Source organism: Heptranchias perlo, chromosome 2 (assembly GCF_035084215.1).
Source record: "Heptranchias perlo isolate sHepPer1 chromosome 2, sHepPer1.hap1, whole genome shotgun sequence".
NCBI classification, from domain to species: domain Eukaryota; kingdom Metazoa; phylum Chordata; class Chondrichthyes; order Hexanchiformes; family Hexanchidae; genus Heptranchias; species Heptranchias perlo.
In genome coordinates, this window is record NC_090326.1 from 48,725,636 (window position 1) to 48,732,744 (window position 7,109).

Consider the following 7,109-nt stretch of genomic DNA (forward strand, 5'->3'; position numbering starts at 1 on the left):
CAGATGCAGCTAACAGAAGGTGATGTTACCCAGGAGCAGAGAATCCAGGAGGAACGGATGGCACTTCTACAGATGGAGATTCATCACTCCGACATCTCAGAAGGCTAACACCATCCTCCCAGAGGAAGGTGAGACAAGCGATTCATCCACAACAGCTCATAAGGACGAGGTTGTGTAAGTTCTGGAAACATTTCTGGCTATAAGCATGTAGACTTTAGTCTATTCCATGGACTGGCTATATAATGCTACTGACTTTTCAACTTTCAAGGCAATCCAATCCTAAATTAACCTGACCAATTTATATCAGAAACCAGTCTCAACTGTAAATTAATAATCAGATAGCAGTTAATGCTGAATTACTATGACATAACTGAACTACTTGTTATTTATTTAGTCAATTAAACCTATCTACTAATTATTTGCATACTCAATGTTTAAGTTTAGTTGTTGCTAACTATGATTCCAAGCTTAATAAACAATTGTTAGTTCATGACTTTGTTGTCTGACTTCTTTGATAACTGGAAAGAAAGGGTTAATTTATTCACTCAAGAGCTTGTGCAGTTCCTGATAGGAGGATGGCAGTGTAAAAGCTAACATAATCCAAACTGGTTGATGTAAGACAGTTCAGCGAGCCAAATTTAGGCATCATTAACTCCTAGGCACAAACTGGGTGGTAAACCACAGAGACTCCCTTGATGAGAAGTTATGGGGAAGAAGTTAAGAATTCATCTAGTGCCCTTGATGAATACTCTTGCCAATGTTCTTGCAACTCCCTACATACCCAAAAGAGTTTTGAACAGAAAACCCGTCTTTAGATTGTGTTAGCTACTAGTTCTATCCTGTGCATGCACAGAATTCTTCTTGCCTTCAAGAAGGGGTAGAATGATACTTCGCTAAATCTTGTTTTAGGTTTTAACTGCCAAACAAGTGTACTGAACAGTACATGAACTAACAATATAAAGCAGAAATGTTTCACAGTAGTTGTTCAACTCCTTATATAGTACAAAATAATAAATAGTTCACAACTCTGCTAAACTAATTGTAATCAATCTTCTAATGTTGTTATTCTTGTCCCCTTTCTCATCAGTTACAGACATTATCTATTTTAGCTAATATTCTCAGAGACAGGGGTAATTTTAACTTTTGGCGATAATGTAAAAGGGGTGATATCGGATTGACGTCAATGGAAATAAAAATTGGGAGAGATGTAAAACGAGCTGCCAATTTGCTATCATCCATTTTACACTGTTGCACAAAGTCAAAATGACCCCCATTGGGGTCAATTTTAACTGTTCCCATTGGGCAGGAAATGGGCGGCAGTGGGTCAGCCACCCGTTTTATACCCCATCCAATTTGCCTTTCAATTGAAGTCCTTTTCAGCGTATCTATGGCTAGGCGACGGATAGAAATGAAGAAAGGATCCAAAATGAATGCATGGCTTCACTCAATATGCAAACATTTTCATTGGTCTCAGTCCAAGCAGTTGCTCTGAAGTCACCTGAATCACAGGCAAGAGTTGAAAATGTAAATATTTGAATTAAATAAGCAAAACTAGACATATCCATCAGCTAATGACAGAGGCTCCTGTCCAAATGATGGATGAGTCTCAGTTGTTGTGGGTTCACTGATGGGAGAAGAGCCCAATCCTGGACGCACGTATATGGCCACATTGGAAGCCAGATGAGGCGGATGGATGAGTTGCTTTGTGTGCCAAGCGCTTGGCAGCCATCATCTAATGGCAACAAACACAAAGGCATCTGTGTACCAAAATACAAAGGTCCGCTTTAATGCTTAGCATGATTTGCAAGGATGTTAAGGGACTGGGGAGGCAAAGAAGGATCCCAAGTACCTCAAGGCATATTTGATATTTGTGTCCTGGAGGTTTGTTGACCCTATTGACAGAGCTCTTATGGTATAGGGACAGTCACGAATGCGGCAAAACACATGATAAACACAAACCTCCTCACATATTGCTTATAGAAAGATTATGGTCGGTTAACAATTGTTGCAAGACCCATGATAGGTGAATGGTAATGTTCTGTCTCTCAAGCTTTATTAAAAAAAATTATTCCACATCAGAGTGTCACTGTGGGTCCAACATGCAATGGCAGAGCAAAATCCACGATAAACAAAGTTACCTGCAGTGTCAGATCAAGGTAGTCTTTTAAAAATTAGACATTATCATGAACTCAGCCTGAGTTGCAACACCGAAACATTAAAACTCTTTAAGGTCCAAAGTAAAATCAAAATTAAATATTTTTGTTTGAAAATAATTCTTATGTTTAGAAAGTGTTCTATAGCCCCTTAGATTTCACCAGTTCTGGATTATATTATTATTAATGAGAAATAACAATTTTGTAGATGTTAAATGAAAAATGTTGTCATTTTGAAAGCAAAGGCCTTTCAGTAGTGAACGGGTTACAGATTGTTGCAGGGTTCTTAGCATGGGTATCTTATGAATACTTTATATGAATATTTAATAAGAGCACAGAATAAAGAGATAAAATACTGACATTCAAAAATTGCAAACACCTACATAAATCACAAGTGATGGAGCCCTATTCTGGTCTTTTATACAACTAAGAGATCTATTGCACTTTGCAACGTCCAGTGTGACAGTTTGCTATTTCTATACACGAGGCATCAATTAAAGAAAAGTACTTCTGCAAATCTAACCTTTATACATAATTGCTTTGTGCAAAATATTCTAACACTATTTCAATTCAATGTGAAATAACTATAATAGTCTCCAGTTAATTTTCAATTAATTACACAGCATTTGCATTGTTAACAGCACTTAAAGGTTTTTACATTTCATCACTGATTCTATAAAGCAATTAAACCAGTGTATAAACCTTTTCTCTCTCTCTCCCCTAAATGCAGTACATATCAGTGCTCCCTGAGCACACACCACTAAGTTCTTTCTCACCAGCATTTTTATGACAATTGTCTTGTTAGCATTTACATTACCTAGGCTGCTTACTGCCAGATTATTCTCAGCAGTGTTCTAATCGTTTCCAGTTAGTGGCTATGAATGCAGCTTTTGGATGCCTTTAGTACCCACAAAGCTGGCCTCCTTCATCCTCCCACAGTGATCTCAGTGACCACCATGAAAATACAAAGCCACTCAATGCACTGCAGTCAATTGCTTTGTAGGTCAAACATTTAACCCCCACTCCCTTGTGAAGAGATGTTGACAAAAGGGACATCATATTAGAATAAATAACCTTTTATCATATCAGCCTTTATAATACTATCATTGTGCTTAAAGTATATACTTTATCTTATTCTAGATTATGTCAATATATGTATGAGGATAAATAATAAAATAAAACATTTGTATTAACAGTACTGTCTCACAGATGGGTAAGTCCTGGGTACACTTTCAAACAAGGGTGAAATGTTTCTGCAGAATATTTCCCCCAGTGTTTTGATAACAGGCCATGTCCTGTAATTTCTCTACTCATTTTTCTTTAATACTGTTTTATTACATGTGGTGTGTTAGTTGTTACTTGTGAAATCTAATAGCCATCTACCTACACGAATAGAAATTCACAATATCTACCTTACTGCCAAATAGGAAAGTCATAAAGTATTTACAGCATTATATATGTTTCTATTTGTAAAACGTCATTCCTAATCAATGAAAAAAATTCAATAATAATTAGTATGAAATGATTGTCATTCTGAAAGATGTTTTCATTGTCCACTTTAGGAATATCTCCCCATAATAAAAAAATAAATCTAACACAGACATGCAAATTATTGCCTCATGGATAGCAGCCGCAGGCAGCATTCTAGAGTTAGTGTAGAACAGACAATCTCTCAACAGCGTTGGTGAGTTATGAGTATTCCATCCCTCACACAAAATATCATCCTTCTGATGGCTAGCTGATCTCAGTTGGAATGATGGTAGGGTGCTACAATTGGTCTAATGTCTACGCAGTAGGGAACATGCACATGTGAGCATTGAGTGGATGAAATCCAATTTAGCTGTAATGCTCTGCAGTCAAACTGAGTGCCAGCACTAAAAGTGCCTACGTGGAGAGTGGCCATTTGGGTAATCCTATTGAACTGTACCCCAACAATAACCACCATATTCAGGAAAATAGGGAGATAGAAATATTGTTATAACTCAGTTATGAGGTATGAAAATTTCACAACCCTGAAAGAACACCATTAACTTGCTGTCACTGGTGAAGATTTTCTCTCTTAAATCCAGTAGGCTCCTCTCAACAGCCCCAATCCATTCCCTGAGCACTCTATCATTTCATGAGAAGGGTTACATAAAAACAATGTTTTGCTTATCATGAGAGGGTTTGCATCAAAGTTCCTACTATACATATAATTCGCAGGTAAATTTTTATTTGCTTTACGTGACAGCAAAAGTTCGTTTGGGTCATGTTTTGCGCCAAGCTATGCACATAATCCACCTCATCTTCTCTCATTTGTTGCTTCACATTTCTTTTGAGGTGTGCCATTAAGGAGAGGACGGGATTCATGTTAAAGCGGCTAATGGAATTTTGATAATATCCTTTTTTAAACATTTTCTTATTTTAAATTGTCCCCCATTATTAGTCTGACACCTTTGCTGCTGAGAGGGAGCGTCCTGGTGACTCGGTCCCATGTTGCCACCCATGTCTATAGTAGTATCTAAGTGCAGGGAGATGCTAATGCATGACTTCCCTCCGCAGCTTTCACTTGGCACTTCCCCAGTTGACATGGCTCAGATTGGGAAATGAATGAAGTGGGGATTGATTTTAAGTTTGTCCCTCACACTGTGGCTCTTACCATGAGTGATGTAACACACAGTGTCAATGCACCGTTTAATTTTATGCATTTTAATGTGGTATACCAACCTCAAGTACCGTGCCACATAATACTTCAGGGAGAAGTGGGATATTTATGACACATATGACAAAAATAAAACACAAAATAATTACTTGGACCTGACCCATCAACAACAACAATAAATTGCATTGATAAAGTGCCTTCAACATGGCAAAATATCCCAAGGTTTTTTCACAGAGACGCAGTGTGACAAAAATGAATGCTGAGCCAAAGAAGGAGATATTAGAAATAATGACCAGAGTCGGAGGAATGGACTTTGGGTGGGGTAGGGGATGTAGGGTTGGAGAACGTTATGGGGAGGGGCGAGGCCATGAAGCGATTTAAACACAAGGATGAGAATTTTAAATTGAAAGCGCTGTAGGACTGGGAACTATTGTAGGTCAGCGAGAATAGGGTGATGGATGAATAGGAATGGGTGCTTGATAGGATACAGGTGGCAGAGTTTTGGATGAGCAGAAGCTTATGGAGGATGAAGAATGGAAGGCCGGCCAGAAAAGCATTGGTATAGTCAAGTCTGGCATGGGCGAGGGTTTAATCAGCAGTTGGACTGAGGCAGGGACAGAAGTAGGGGATGTTACAACAACAACAACTTGCATTTATATAGCGCCTATTGTGGAGTAAAATGTCCCAAGATGCTTCACAGGATTGTTATAAAATAAAATTTGACACTGAACCACATAAGGAAATATTTGGACTGGTGACCAAAAGCTTGGTCAACGAAATAGATTCTAAGGAGCATCTTAAAGGAGGAGAGAGAGGTAGAGAGGCGTAAAGATTTAGGGAGGGAATTCCAGAGCTTAGGGCCTAAGCAGCTGAAGGCATGGCCGCTAATGGTGGAGTGATTAAATTCGGGGATGCGCAAGAGGCAATAATTGGATGAGTGTGGAGATCTCAGATGATTGTAGGGCTGGAGGAGGTTACAGAGATAGGGAGGGGCGAGGCCATGGAGGGATTTGAAAACAAGGATGAGAATTTTAAAATCGAAATGTTCCCAGACCGGGAGCCAATGTAGGTCAGTGAGTACAGGGGTGATGAGTGAACGGGACTTGGTGCGAGGTATAGTAGAAGTTGGTGATTTGTGTCACTTGTGACTTTGATTAGGGCTGCTTCAATGTTGTGGTGGGGTGGATAGCTGATTGGAGAGACTCAAACATGGAATTGCTGGAAAGATGAGCACCGATTTAGGAGGTGACAACACACTCCAGGACTTTGAAGAGGATAGGGAGGTTGGAGGTGAGGTGGTAATTTGCAAGGACAGAGGGGTCGAAGGTGGTTATCTGAGGGGCTGGTGATGATGGCGGTTAGGAAAGAGAGGTGGAATAGTACCCGAGGATAGGGAACCATTTACAATGTCAGCTAGCATGGCGGTGAAATTAGGTGATTAGCTGATTAGTGTGTATAGGGTCAAGGAAGCAGGAGGTGGGTCTCATGGACAAGATGAGTTTGGAGAGAGCATGAGGAGAAATAGGTGAGATACGAGAGAAAGTCGCGCTACTTTTGTTCAAAATAGTGCCCACACTTCTTTTCCTTTTTATTACGCCTCTTCTTGCCTTCCATCCGAGGAAGCATGCGGCTTCTGAATTTGTCATTTAATATCTTTCTCCCTGACAGCCATATGGAATTTTTCCACGTCGCAAAGATTTGCCATAAGAGGTCTGATTAATATGAAACATTGAAAATAGGTGAAACAGTGCCTTGAGGCAGTGTGTCACTATGGATTCTGATACATTAGGAAAGAATAAAATTCAATCCTGATGTACAATGTCTTTGGTCAGGTCTGCAGAACGTCAAGTGCAGGAGTTGATTTTACCTGCACTGTTTTGATTAGATATATTCATATTACTGCGAGACATCTTAAAATGAGCTGTCTTATATGTTTTACCAATCACGTGATGCTGCTGCTCAGAACATCCATCAAGACCTCCCATGCCTATCTCAATGAACACCAAAACCAAACTGACACCACTTCCTTAGGAAACATCACCTAACTTAATTATTGGGCTTTTTACCAATCCAGCAGCAAATCTTGAATTATTTATTTTGAAATATTTAGAAATGGAATCTAGAAAACCTTTGACAAGGTACTATGCAGGAGACTATTGGATAAAATTAAGGGATACAGAATTAGGTCTGTAGCAAATTGGATTAGAAGCTGGTTAGATGGGAAGAAACAGAGAAAAGGAGTTAAGGCAGTTTCTGAGAGTGATTGGAAGTGGGTAGCAGTGTCCCATAGGGTCCCGTTCTGGGACCACTTCTAT